The sequence below is a fragment of the Corythoichthys intestinalis genome, chromosome 15, assembly GCF_030265065.1.
Source record: "Corythoichthys intestinalis isolate RoL2023-P3 chromosome 15, ASM3026506v1, whole genome shotgun sequence".
Lineage (NCBI taxonomy): Eukaryota > Metazoa > Chordata > Actinopteri > Syngnathiformes > Syngnathidae > Corythoichthys > Corythoichthys intestinalis.
Genome location: NC_080409.1, coordinates 46548993 through 46564733, shown reverse-complemented (window position 1 = coordinate 46564733; position 15741 = coordinate 46548993). Strand labels below are relative to the sequence as shown.

Below are 15741 nucleotides of genomic sequence, written 5' to 3'. Positions count from 1 at the left end.
ACGGTCCGAGTCTCGGGTTGAGGACAAAGGCAAATATGATGTCAGTCGAGTAACCATCTCACAAAACAGCCATTACTGTACTATACTACTATGCTACAGAAGGACTGCAGAGTCCGCTGATTTTATTGGATTAATTCGTTTATTTTTTGCGTCACATCAGCCCAATGTGCTGCAGGCTTTTGTTGCTACACCAGGGAGAGTGGTGTGAGGCTTTTTGGATTTCCAAAAGATCCTTGTTCACCGCGATGGGCAAAACATCCGACAACTGAGGAACCATCGGACGGACAAGGAAGTGAGTAAGCTTCGTGTTTTATATTACTGTATTGGCCCGAATATAAGACAGCCCTGATTATAAGACGACCCCCTCTTTTTCAAGACTCAAGTTTGAAAAAAGACTTTTTGAACACCAAATTATTTTTTATATAGAAAATAATTACAGTACATCTAAAACAAATGATTATAACAATATATTTGAGAGAAAAAGCATGTTATTTTGCCTCATTCAAATCTTAATATCTGAACATTTCAATATGTAAAAGTGCAATCACATTCGTAAATGAATGGCTTCTGTTTTTTTTAAATGAAAATAAACCAATCTATTGTGATAAAACAACAAAATTGCAATAACTTCATTAACCGTTAAAGTGAAGTCTAACTGTAACTGTAGTCTTGAAACAAATCTGAATAAGGAAAAACATTGCAATAAAATAATGACAGAACATCGCTTCAATGATATCTGGCGCCATCTAGTGTCGTGAATGGGTATAATGTCTAGACCGCAAATATAAGACGACCCCCACTTTTTCAGTCTTATTTCAATACAAAAAACACCGTCTTATATTCGGGCCAATACGGTATGTCAAATTCTGGGATCATGGCAAACTTTTTAATAAGGAGGTGGCTTGCATTTTGTGGGTGAGAATACTCGAGAGGCCACACGGCCGACAACCGGCGGCTTGTTGCACACCATGGCCGTCTGCAGAGCGCTTTCCTCGGCTTGGGCCCGAGCAGCCCCCTGCTCTAGTCTCCAGTTCTCGATTGTGTAGACTTCCACCCCCCTTGGTCCTCTTTGCGTGCCCGCCGAGAATGCGCTATTATCGGCTTGGGCTCTGGGCGCCCACCGCTCTCGTCTTGTTCTTGATTGTGTCCGTTTTCGTGTTGCACATATATGTTTATGATGTAACTCGTTTATTTAGCACCGTTCGATAACGTTAAAGAGCATACGACAGGAGAAAAAAAGTGTTAAAAAGCATTATTATGTGAATTAGAATCATGTTTTGAGACGATTCGACTATATACAACAATTTAGCAAAGCGCAGATGACGAGAAATTAGTCTTTTAATCTGCCGGTTAGCCACGCTTGCCATTATAGGGCTCTAGCGTCCCGAAAAGGTGGATGACGTCAGCGGTAGACTGGGCTCATCGGTTTTACTATTCAGCCCATTGAGGGGGAATTATTCAGAACGAGGAAAACACGACGAAGAGAGCCGCAAAATGTCACTGTTTCAGTCTCTCTACTCCAATATTTTTACAGGATATTCTTTTTATCCAAATATTTTTTTCCCCAAAAGCTAAATAAATGGCTTGAGAAGGACCAGTCAGCCCATCGAGGGGGAACTATTCACAATGAGGAAAACGCGACGGAGAGAGCTGCAAAATATAATTGTTTCTGTCTCTTTACTTCAATATTTTTACAGGATATTCTTTTTATCCAAGTATTTTCCCCAATTGCTAAATAAATGGCATGGTCATGACAAATAACAGTCCTGTGCTAAATGGAATACGAAATAATAAAAATGTAATTATTCAGGACGACATGGCAAAATTACTCCATAATGGTCAAAACTGTCGACTTCACCTTTACTGTCGCACCTCCCGAACGATATTTTATGACAATTAAATCGGACATATGTCATTTCCCTTCCCCGGCTTCGGAGAATGTAAACAAACCAAGAGGCGTGACAGCTAGCCGACATGCTAACCCAAACCGAGTGATGTTTCAAAGTCTTCGAAGCAGAAAATCGCACATAACTAGCCAGGATTATTTGACATGACGACTGGGTTGTCGATTGCCTCTGCGGATCGGCAAACCGCCCGGTGGAGAGCAATTTACAGTTCGTTCCCCGGAGGAGGGCGGCTGCAGTTGTTGTGCAGCTAACGTGCAGCTAATGTGCATGAGGATAGCTTTTTATATGCCTATCAATGATCAAATGTAAGTAGTCCTTTATTTAAAGAAAGTTTGTAGTGTTTACTTTGTAATCGCTGTATGTTTACTCACTTCCTCGTAAGTCCAATGGTCCCACAGTAGTAGGGCTTGTTTTGGCCAATATCCACGGTGAATGGGAACCTTTTGAAACTCCAAAAAGGCGCACACGCCTCTCCCTCATAAAGCAAGATTTTTCTGCAGCCGTTTGGCTGGTGTGATGCAAAAAATAAACATATTAATCCGCAAAATCAGCTGAATCCTTAGTCCTCATATACAACAGCACGGCTGTTTAGTGAAGAGGACGCCTTCACCCGTACACGTCACAGCGCCCTCCTCCTCAATGCAAGAGCGAAACCGGAAGTCACTCATTTTCATGCCACGGGATTAAAAAAAAAACTAAATAAATATAGCGATCGCTTCCACACACATCCAAGCGGTCCATATCACTCAGGAGCATAAAATACCGCGTGTATTATGAAATAAACATGCTTTTTCGTGTCACATGCACTTTAAGAGTCCAACTGAATGTAAAAGAGGGCTTATTCACCGCCACAAAAGCTTTGGGAATAAACTATTATAAGGTTGCAAAATTTGGCATAACACCAGCGACGAGCACTGCCTGCCTGCTGGAGCCGCACAGAACGACGAGCCGACACTTGCTCGCCGCAGGGGGCTGGCCGATCGGTGAAGACAATCAACCTCGGCACTGTGTGTGTCATGAGTCTGGGTAGTTTTGTGTGACCTTTTGTTAACAAAAGACGAGAAAAACACTTGGAAAAGCCGCTCGGTTAGCATGTCGCATAGCTGTCACGCCTCCTGTTTTGTTTACGCTCTTTCCTCCCTCTCCGTAGCCGGGGCAGGGAAATGACAAAAGCCTGACAAACTCCGGTGGCATAAAATACCTTTCAGGAGGTTTAACAAGTCGGCAGTTTTGACCATTATGGAGTAATTTTCCCCTATCGTACTGAATAAATGCATTAAAAAAAATAACAACTGTAGCCTGTGCTCTGCATACAACAAGTATTTTTGGCTTTCGGACAAAACAATGTACCTTGAGGGTTCTTCCATTGGCATCAAATTAAGACGTAATTTACAGACACAGAGCAATTGTACAGAGGTATTAGTGGTGCTTTTGTAATGCCCATCCTCTAACAAGTTGAACATTCAAGCACAAAAGTTTGAATCTTTGCCCATTGAGCCGATTTTATAGGCAGATGCTTTCTGATGGTTGTGTAACTCTTTCAAGTATGTGCGGCATTATTAGGCCAACCACTCCGCATACCATATGGCACTTACCGCACCTTCACCTTGAATAATACTACTACTAGATGAATCATTGGAGCTAGGAGTGTGACAATATATCGAAAAGTTGCTATAGCCGAAAAGGTTATCGATATGCTACCGCCAAGAATCAATATATCGTTTTAAAAAGGTGTCACTGTTTAAAAAAAATAAAACAAATGAAAAGGAACCAACAATTTGCTACCAAAATCTTCTATTAGATTATTGTCCACATTAGCTCACTGACTGCCATTGACGGCTCTAGACATCCAATTCATTTTAACTGGATTGGATGTCTACCGTTAATGGCACTTAAACCAGAGCATTCACATTTCAAATTATTTGAACTCATAATTATGTGATTATTATCATTTAAGAACTACAGGTCTTTCTATCCGTAGATCCCTTTAAGCACAGTATATTCATTAACAAAGTTACAGAACGCAACCACTTGGTGTAAAATGTTGTATTTAAACGATTAAAATTTTTAATCGAGTTAATCACAGCTTAAAAATTAATTAATCGTAATTAATCGCAATTCAAACCATCTCTAAGATATGCCATATTTTTCTGTAAATTATTGTTGGAATAGAAAGACGGATATTTACATTCAACATACTGTACATAAGTACTGTATTTGTTTATTATAACAATAAATCCACAAGATGGCATTAACATTATTTCTGTGAAAGGGACTTGTAATTCTTAAAGGATAAATGTGAGTTTGTATATTGTGACTAAATATTGCCATCTAGTGTATTTGTTGAGCTTTCAGTAAATGATACTGTAGCGACTTAACTGTTCTGCCCAAATGCATGATGGGAAGTGCTGCAACCATGACTGTGTGTGGTGACAGCAAATGCTATATCTTCTCTGCGTTTCGGACATTACAGGGTGTTAAGAAAAAAATCAACGCCTGTTACTGTTCACCACGTCGCTTCCCTCGATAACTATTGTTGCTGTGGGAAAGATATCAAAGCTTTTGGCAATTAACAGCACGTCCCCAATGAATGTTTGTATCTATGCCACTTAGCTCTGTATATAAGTAAAATGGCGCCATTATCGGCTGTTTGCGGCATTGCGAGAGTGGATCGTTCCGCGCATGCGTTAATTGCGTAAAGTATTTAAACTAGGGCTGTCAAACGATTCAAATTTTTAATCGAGTTAATCACAGCTTAAAAATTAATTAATAGTAATTAATCGCAATTCAGACCATCTCTAAAATATGCCATATTTTTCTGTAAATTATTGTTGGAATGGAAAGATAAGACACAAGATGGACACATACATTCAACATACTGTACATAAGTACTCAATTAGTTTATTATAACAATAAATCAACAAGATGGCATTAACATTAACATTCTGTGAAAGCAATCCATGGATAGAAAGACTAAAAGATAAATGTTAGTACAAGTTATAGAAATTTTAGATATTTTTAGATATTATATTTATATTATATATAGATAATATATTATTTTATATTTTATTATATTATGTATTATATATTACATATTATATTTATATTAAGTTTACATTAAAACCCCTCTTAATGTTTTCGTTTTAATAAATTTGTAAAATTTTCAATCAAAAAAATAAACTAGTAGGTCGCCATTGTTGATGGCAACAATTACACAATTCTCATGGTCATAAAATCAGTCGCACCCAAGCACCAGCAGAGGGCGACAAAACTCCAAAAAACACAAGTAACAAGTGCACATGACCCTTTGCTGTCATTTTAATCTGTTTGAGTGGGGCATGTGCGTTAATTGCGTCAAATATTTTCACGTGATTAATTTAAAAAAATAATTACCGCCCGTTAACAAGATAATTTTGACAGCCCTAATTTTAACGTGACTAATTAAGAAAATTAAATACCGCCCGTTAACGCGATAAATTTGACAGCCCTAATTTAAACTGTATTTTCATTTAATTAGCTAGTATTTTCATGCTAACAACCGAAGATTTGAGGACAATTTTAACGGCTCTAAGCGTTACAGTTGTTTTTTGCACCATATCAAAACTTCTCTCTTATCGTGTCATTCTCTCAAAATACAGAGTTTAGTAGTTCGATATCTGTTTTCGCGGTCTCCTGCTCTTTTCAATCCCCATCTAGGTCATCACAACCTGACCCAGATTTAGCTTCCTGGATTTATGTAACACTTCAGAGGATTGCATAATCACCGGTACGGAGGCCCGTCTGTCTGCCTGGCCTGCATTTCCTCATCACAAAGAGCAGCGTGACAGCAAGCTGTGGAAAACACAGCGTGCGCTTTGCGTCTTGGCCCGACCAGACAGAAACAGTCTTCAAATGACTGGAAAAACAACCTCCATAGGCTTTCAGAAAAGGAGGGAGCGAAAGTGTGTCAGTGGGATTTAAACAGGGAAAATAAAGTTTCGTACGAGCGCCCGTGTTTCTGGAGCAATAGGTCGGGAGGCTTCTGCAAAATCCAACTATGGAAGTAAGCCACAATTTAAGATATCCTAGCAGAGGATACGACGCGCGAAATGGAAAACAAATAGCTACAAACATGGAAGGATGTTGAATTGTGAGCCTTCAAGTGCTTGAATAAATACTGGTGCTGCAACGATTAATCAATTAACTCGAGTATTTTGATTAGAGAAAAGCTTTGAATCAAATGGTAGTGCTTTGAATATTCATTTCAGTGGTGTTATACTATTTTGTTTTGAAAGTATTTGCATTTAGTTTCATTGCTTTGGGTGGATACTAGAGCTGGGAATCTTTGGGCACCTAACGATTCGATTACGATTCAGAGGCTCCGACTCGATTATAAAACGATTATTGATGCACCCCCCCTCCTTTTATTTTTTAATTTTTTATGTTTTGTACATTAGTTCCAAAATTGTTCGAAAATCCTCTCAGGCTAAACCAAACTACTATTTCAGTATCAAGTTAACATATAACAGTAAACATATATACAAAAATAACAGTAAATAAAAAACTCCAGTCCCCATTCTGAATCAGCAGCTTTAAACTACATTCAATTTATTTAATGTTGTGAATCAACTGTTACAGTTGTTAAAATTGCTCCCGTTATTCCATAATTTCCCTTCTGTCTACTTTTGTCAAAGTTTTAAAACTATTTCATCATTTAAAGATAGATTCAAGACAAGATTCTGCCGATTTAGGAGTATTTTAGATAAAAAGTTAATTAGGTTCGCTACAACAGAACCTTCTAGAGAGGTCTACTGCTTTAAGATGGCGGCTGTTTACTTACACCGGAAAGTCTGTCATTTCACATCTCTGTTCAATAATACATGTTCTAACAGCGACGTCGCCTGTCATTTTGCATCTAGTTCTACATATATATGATATCTACTGTAGCCGTATGTTTGTAGCAACTAGCAACTGGGCGTTGTTTGTAGCGGCTGTCGGCCGCATTCAGGTATGATTGTTTTTTTATCTAGCGGCATGAGTTGAACATGATATTTACTCTCGGTCCGTTCCTCATTGCGTCCCAAAGATCGCGCTGACTGTGTTTTACTTCTGCTTTACCAGGTATAATTCAATAATCGGAATTTGGATATTTGTGAATCGTTCTCGAATCTTCCACGGCCGAATCACGAATAATCTAAGAATCAGAAATTTCGCACGCCTCTAGTGGATACACTGCCCTCTAGTGGCAAAAGTGCAAACGACGTAACTCATTCAACATGGCTGAATCCAGCTGCTCCTTGTTAAAACCAAAATAAGCTAATATGTTATTTTATGTATTCGTAATTTAGTTTATGAGTATATTAGCTGTTTTTTTTCGTAGGAACATGTTTGAACAACTTGTAAAGAGTATTGAAAAAATTTTTAGCATTTTATAGCATTTAAGCTAGCGGACTTTTGCTGTGCAAGATAGCCAATTGTTCTTTTGTTGTACTGAGATCCTCATTTATTAAGTTTCTAAATACCGTTTAAGGCTAAACTCAGGTATTTTAATTTATTCTTAAATGCAAGTGCAATTCTGCATAGTTTGAAGAAACACTCAGGAATTGTATTTTGTGTTCACATTTAATGCTCTTTGAAAAGTGCAATCCTAAAATTGATTCTGCAACGCATTCAATGTTCGTAATCCGATTACTCGAACTAACTAGTTGATAGAATAATCGACGACTAAAATAATCGATAGCTGCAGCCCTAATAAATATACTATATAATAATTGCAGATCAACACAAACTCACAGTCTTGGCCAAAAATATTGGCACTCCTGCAATTCTGTCGGATAATGCTCAATTTCTCCCAGAAAATGATTGCAATTACAATTGCTTTGGTAGTAATATTTTCATTTATTTCGCTTGCAATGATAAAAACACAAAAGAGGATAAAAAAAAAAAAAAATCATTATCATTTTACACAAGACTCCAAAAATGGGCCGGACAAAACTATTGGCACCCTCAGCCTAATACTTGCTAGCATAACATTTAGACAAAATAACTGCGAACAATTGCTTCCGGTATCCATCAATGGGTTTCTTACAATGCTCTGCTGGAATTTTAGATCATTCTTCTTTGGCCAACTGATCCAAGTCTCTGAGATTTGAAAGGTGCCTTCTCCAAACTGCGATTTTCAGATCTCTCCATAGGTGTTCTATGGGATTCAGGTTTTGACTCATTGCTGGCCACTTTAGAATTCTCCAGTTCTTTCTCTCAAACCATTTTCTAGTGCTTTTGGAAGTGTGTTTTGGGTCATTGTCCTGCTAGAACACCCATGACCTTGAGGGAGACCCAGCTTTCTCACACTGGGCACTAAATTATGCTGCAAAATTGGTTGGTAGTCTTCAGACTTCATAATGCCATGAACACGGTTAAGCAGTCCAGTGCCAGAGGTAGCAAAGCAACCCCAAAACATCAGGGAACCTCCTCCATGCTTGACTGTGAGGACCGTGTTCTTTTCTTTGAAGGCCTCGCATTTTTTCCTGTAAACTCTATGTTGATGCCTTTTCCCAAAAAGCTCTACTTCTGTCTCATCTGACCAGAGAACATTCTTCCAAAACGTTTTTGGCTTTCTCAGGTAAGTTTTGGCCAACTCCAGCCTGGCTGTTTTATGTCTCTGGGTCAGAAGTGGGGTCTTCCTGGTTATCCTACCATAGAGTCCCTTTTCATTCAGATGCCGACGGATAGTATGAGTTGACACTGATGTACCCTCGTACTGCAGGACAGCTTGAACTTGTTTGGATGTTAGTCGAGGTTCTTTATCGACAATGCACACAATCTTTCGTTGAAATCTCTCGTCAATTTTTCTTTTAGGTCCACATCTAGGGAGGTTAGCCACAGTGCCATGGGCTTTACACTTATTGATGACACTGCACACAGCAGACACAGGAACATTCAAGTCTTTGGAGATGGACTTGTAGCCTTGTGATTGCCCATGCTTCCTCACAATTTTGCTTCTAAAGTCCTCAGACAGTTCTTTGGTCTTCTTTCTTTTCTCCATGCTCAGTGTGGTACACACAAGGACACAGGTTGAGTCCACTTTAATCAATTTTAACTGGCTGCAAGTGTGATTTAGTTATTGCCACCACCTGTTATGTGCCACAGGTAAGTAACAGGTGCTGTTAAATACACAAATTAGAAAAGCATCCAATGATTTTTCAAAGGGTGCCAATGCTTTTGTCTGGCCCATTTTTGGAGTTTTGTGTAAAATGATCATGATTTATTTTTCCCCCCCATTTTCTTTTGTGTTTTTTAATTGCAAGTAAAATAAATGAAGATATTATGACCAAAGCATTTGTAATTGCAATCATTTTCTGGGAGAAATTGAGCATTATCTGACAGAATTGCAGGGGTGCCAATAGTTTTGCCCAGCATATATATATGTTGCACATCATTGAAAAAATACAATTTTGAAGGAAAATCAGTTTCTCATATATGTTGTTACAGTAAGTGTAATACAGTAGCCCAATGCATGTGTAAAACCTGTTGTATTTTATTTTGTGTTATATGAATATCTACCAAAAGAAGTTTTATGAGGTTTGCCCCCCCCCCCCCCAAAAAAACCCTCAAAACAAAACAAAAAAATAACAATAATAATTCTGGCTCCATGGCGACCTTTATGTCAGTGAGTTCTGGCAAGAAATTCTAGCCACTTTCACCCCTGGAAATAATTTTATTGTAACATGTATTTGATACATGTTTTGATGCATTTTTATTCTTTACAAAAAAAAAGATTTATTTCTGAATTTTGGGGTCTTGGAACATGAAAAACGCATCTCTACTCAGGGGTCGCGTTAACCGAATATTTTCCGTCGTTGACCGATTTTTTAAAACGGTGACGGAAAAAACTGAAGTCCATCCGTCATTTTGACCGGTTGCAATTCACACCCCACACCACAGGGTGGCGAGTGAGCATATTAATTAGCTATTGTCTCTCTTGATGCATGACGTCGTTGGCCTTACTCTGAAAAAATGTCAAGGCAACTGAGTGTCCGAAGTTTCTTCAAAAAGCCCCAAAACGACGATGGTGTTGATAAAAGAGGTGAAAAAACAGGGACTGCACAAGCGGGCACGCAATTCAAGTCCATGCGCACCAGGAGGAAAGTGTGAGACTACAGGCCACAGCAGCTGAACTGTTAATTTCATTGTTCCATATGCTACATATCGTAGGCTACCTACCTACTGGGGCCACAGTCAGCTGTTTTTGTCACTGCGGAGAAAAAGTTACATATTCATCTGCTTGATGTGTGATGGCACGGTGTGGATTCTCTGTAGAGCTGTCCCGACTAGTCGACATAGTCGACGTCATCGATGACGTAAATCCGTCGACGAGCACAACATCCCGTCGACGGTTAATGAAGGGTTAAAAAAATATATGCGCGGAAAGTTCAGAATGTCGGATGCTCTGTATGCAAGCGGCACAAAGCCAAAAAAGCGCACCAGAGTGTCCAAAACATTGACTTATTTCAAAGAAACAAAGGAGCGTACACTCTTCCGTCCTGTCTCTTCAATGCCAAGCTTGGCTGCACGTCAACCGTGAATAAACACCTTAAGCGCCGTAACCCAGTTTGTAAATTTTTTTTGTTTTTTCATTTTTTGTACACCAGAGGGTGCTGTCGCCTTACTAAATAATAATGTTTCATTGACAATGGGCCTATAAGTGCTATTAGTATTGTTCTTAATGCTAACTGAAAGGTTTATTTTATGTTATGGTTTATTTTATGGTATAGAAAATTATATAAGGTTAAAAGGTCATAAATATATACAGTATATACAGTGATCGCCCTTAAGGGAGAGATTGTCAATAATAAGGTAATAAATTAAGGTAAAGGCAATTCATATAGGCAATTCACTGATATATAAATAAGGTTTAAAAGGAAAAAGGTGAAAAGTTTTCGTTAATTTCTAATTGTGTTGTTTTATTTGTGTGCACCGTAGCTTTTACAGTGTGATTACGTCAAGGATGGAATAAAAGTTGTAAACCATCAGTTTAAGAGACCATCTTTTCAATCGGGATGCTACACTAGTTAATTCTATTAGCATTTGAACTCATTGTTTATTTGTGATTAATTATTGTTATTTACGTGTTTATTTGTACTTTAATAAATAATTTAAGTGTTCCAGTGTTTTTTGTGAATTGATAAGCGTCAACAAAAATTTCATTGCTAAATTAGAAAAAAAATAAAAATAAAAATAAATTTTTAAAAAATTATTAGATTAGTCGACTAATCGTAAAAATAGTCGGCTGACTAATCGGGAGAAAATTAGTCGTTTGGGACAGCCCTAATTCTCTGTTAAGCTTGTTCGGACAGAATATTAATTTAAAATGAATGAAAACTAAATACTATTGAATATGTTGAAGCGGTATGCAATGTTAAGAGTCTTGTTAGCTGTAGGCGCACTATCCTATTCCCCTCACTATCCACTCGCGGGGGCCTGCGCTTGTCAGTGACGTTTCTTATTCCCGCTATAGGATTATAAAACTTTTAACATTTGTTAATAATACGCTCTGTGTGTAGTATCATCCATCGCTTTTCCTTTTTAAATGGGCACTTATAAGCGAACGCAAGAAGTAACAACGGGAACATTTTTAAACAGGCATTTCACGGGAGAGCATTTCGACTCTTCGGCCAATCATATAGCGAGAGCGAGTGGATAGTGAGGGGACCGCGCGCGGCTCTTAAGTGTCTCTGTCATGTGACTGTCGTAGCCGGTGTAGGCGCTTGAACCTACACCGGTAACGCGCTTGGCCAAATGGACACGCTAGTACGGAAGGTGAATTATGCCAAACAAAGGGTCACCACAATGTCATTATCATCATTTTAAAAATTTAAGTGACGGGTAAAAATAGATTATGACCGGATTTTTATGACCCTGTCAGTCAAAATGACAGACAACGAAAAAGTCTAGCACAACCTCTGTCTCTACTTATGGAATTTTCAGTTTACGAAACTACTTTCAGGACCCATTCATTTCGGGGTACCACTGTACTATACCACTGTACTATAAATAAAATATTTCTTCTTTCCTCACTCTGGGTTTTATTGGATTGTTAACAATTTTTTTGGGTCACCCTGTAGTTCTTGGATTGTTTAGCAAAGATCACCTCACAGACATGGTTAGAAGAGAAGCACATGAATTAGATACTAGCGTTGCATTAGCATTCCAATGAACTGGAAAATCTCCATTTTCTAAAATCCCTCAAACGTCACAATTCAAGACTTTGTAACTTTACAGTTTTTCCATCAAACTAATGACCAAAATATAGGTGAACCAGATCATTGGACACCCCTTCCTATTATGTTTTGACAGGTGTGTTACCTCGCTTCCAACCCTTCTTCAGCCAAGACTCATGATGGGAAAACAAAAGCCAATACCATAATCTCTGACCCAAATTAAGGGATTTGGACCCATGCAGCCTTCTTATCAATGGGCCAATCTTCTGATATGCAGGCGCAATTGGAGATACTTAGCTTGTTCAAACAAACATCAGGTGGTGAGTAACAAAGTAGCCCTGTGATTAAATTACCATCTGATGTGGGATGTCAGGACAAGGCCGATTCATGTTGAAGCCACGTCTATACTAGGAACGATAATTTCTTGGCCTTGTAATTCGGACAAAATTTTATACCTGTCCGCACTACCGTATTTTTTGGACAATAAGTCGCGGGATTTTTCATATTTTGGCTGGGGGTGCGACTTATACTCAAGAGTGACTCATGTGTGAAATTATTAACACATTACGATATCATTTCACATGTTATTTTGGTGTTTTGGAGTGACACTGATGGTTTGGTAAACTTGTTAGCATGTTCTTTATGCTATAGTTATCTGAATAACTCTTAATAGCTATGGCCACGTTCGCGTTCTGCCTTTGGCAAAGTGTGTTCAATTGTATTATTGACTTTTTTATATTGAAATGCATGCTTTTAGTTTGTGGCACTTTCACGCCCACGTGGGGGTGCACTCGCACTTGTTTACGTGAAGAAGAGCACTCACACGCCAGAAGAAGACGGACAGCTACGTAGCTGTGAGTGAATGGGCGAGTCAGCGAGAGAGAAACACGGCTGCGAACCTAAGTTCATTGTTTATGCTTTTAAAATATCTCTACAGAGGCAACGCCTGTGTGTATCATCTTTTCTGTTGTTGTTGTGTTTTCCACCTGCGATCAAACACTTAGAGCCAGTTGTGTGGTTGTTTGAACGATGTGCTAATGCTAGCGAACGCATGCTAACCGTTTATGTCAGTGCTGTAAGAGCACCTAATTATCATTTATTTACGTTGATGCAAACCTGTTTGGTATCGAGGACCAAATTGATTCACTAAATTATACGGACGTCCAGCATCGTCATTTGGGAGTTCGCTGTATAGCCAGGACCGAGCCGTAGCGTTCTGGTGAGGACAGTATATTCGCATTTCGTTGCTCATGCACTGTACACTGTACATTTATTCAGCATGTTGTTCTCTATTGTATTTTTATATTAAATTGCCTTTCAAGATGACATATCTGTTCTATGTGTTGGATTTTATCAAACAAATTTCCCCCCAAAATGCGACATATTTTTTTTTCTCTTCGTTGGGCATTTTATGGCTGGTGCGACTTATACTCAGGTGCGACTTTTAGTCCAAAAAATATGGTACATTTAAGGTGAAGCCACGCTCCTGCAAGAGACACCTGCAATTGTGCAGACTAAACCCAACCAAGAAGGAGCAGCCTTGATTGTGACGTCATCGTAGTTTTTCGGCGTTGTTCGATGTCTTCTCCAGACATATTCAAGCATAAAATTTACAAGCTCTTTCAGTTGTAAAAAGAGGAGCAGAATAGCCGCGTCTGTACAATTCACCTCCGATGTTTACAATACCGTAATACAGAATGGCGATGGCACGCTCCGTCCATCACTTTCTTTGTATCCGATTATTATACGGATAGCCTGGCTATACTTGGTGGTTGGCATGTGCCGGTTACGGGTTTCAAAGGTTACCGTGGTATGAAAACATCACAGTTTCAAAACCACTAAGATTTTCCGTCTTACTGTAGTACGGTATTAGCTATATTTTATGTCGCAAAAATGCAGCGAGAAATGGCTTAGGGCGGCAGTGCTCATTCCTACCCCTCCAGTTGTTGCTGTGTTGGTGACACTGCTCTGTCGCTGTGCTGTAGACACTATGGCTAAAGGTGGCGAAAATACACCTGAGCTTTTCCCCCCTCAAAAAAAGAAAGTCGTGAGTATGGGAGTACTTCGGCTGCCGAAAAAGAAACAGACGGCCGCGGCGAGGAGGAAGGACAGCTGACATGCTTGCGGAGGGTGGTTGCCAGGGGAAGCAACACTTCCAACATGACTTCACATTGATGTGACCATCATCCACCACTTAACACAAAATTTAGGGTAAGGAAACGCTGTCATGAACGTTTTCCACAAGTTACGAGAGGTTACTCCAGCATGTTTAGTGTGTAGCGATGGTAAAAGAAATACTTAAACTTGTGAACAAGGCAGATAACATGGCTAGTTAGCATGCCAAGACGGCTAACTAGTTCCTCTCTACCATTAGCCTACTTTTGTAAAGTCTTCCACCATTGTAAACACCTGTTAAAAAACATTTTCATAATACAGCCTGTGGTGTTTTTTTCTGTCTGGTGACTTTCTGTGTTGAGAGAAAGTTGGGTGTGTGCGTATAAAATAAAATAAAATAAAATAAAATAAAATAAAATAAAATAAAATGTTGCGAAGAAGCTTTAAAGTCATTGAAGTGGTATGAAAAAGTATCTGAACCTTTTGGAATTTTTCACATTTCTGCATATAATCACCATCAAATGTGATCTGATCTTTCTCAAAATCACACAGATGAAAAAACTGTCTGCTTTAACTAAAACCACCAAAACATTTATAGGTTTTCATATTTTAATGAGGATAGTATGCCAAACAATGACAGAAAGGGGAAAAATAAGATCGCAGGTCTTCAGACAGCTCTTTTGACCGAGCCATGATGCACATAAGACAGAAGCATTGTCTTATGTGCATCATCAAGAAAATTCTTACCAGGTGTGTGTTTTATAGTGGGCAGGGCAGCTTTAAACCACTCATCAGCGATTGGGCGCACACCTGACTTAAACTGTTTGGTAAAAATTGGTTTCAATTGTGCTTTAAGTCTCCTTCGACGGAGGGTTCACTTACTTATTTTTCCCCATTCTGTCATTGCTTGCATGCGGTCCTCATTAAAATATAAGAACCTATAAATGTTTGAGTGGTTTTAGTTAAAGCAGACAGTTTTTTCATTTGTGTGATTTTGACAAAGACTGGATCACATTAGATGGTGATTTTTTGCAGAAATGTGAGAAATTCCAAAAGGTTCATTTCCTTTTTCATTTCTTTTCAGTAACCCAAAAACAACAGGAAGTGACCTGTAAATGCCCCTAAAGGAAAAGGAAGTGACCCAAAATCAACAGGAAATGACGTGAAATGCCCCAAGATGAACTCATTGCCTGGCACTGGCTGTCACTTACGGCCATAGACGTCCAATCCGTTTGAAGTGGGAGGGATGGCAGCGAATGAACGAATGTTCATTCGCTGCCATCCCTCCCACTTCAAACGGATTGGACGTTTACTAGTGATATACTCATTCCAATTCACAGCAGAAGGATGAAAATAGCTTGTTTTTCAATTTATTACACAGCAACTTTGCATCGCATGACACATTTTTAGTAACTCTGACGCACTTGCCGAGTTTTTTAGACTCTCAACATGACTGCCCGACCATGAAAAAAATCAGGGAAAGCAAAGCAATTAATTATCCATAAAGAGAAGCAGTTGTT

At 38.9% G+C, this 15741-nt stretch overlaps 1 protein-coding gene across 2 annotated transcripts in view; it reads right to left on the bottom strand.

Moving 5' to 3' along the window:
* fancm (FA complementation group M) overlaps positions 1-15741 on the bottom strand; it is a 115051-nt gene that overhangs the window by 26918 nt on the left and 72392 nt on the right. The window lies entirely within an intron of this gene.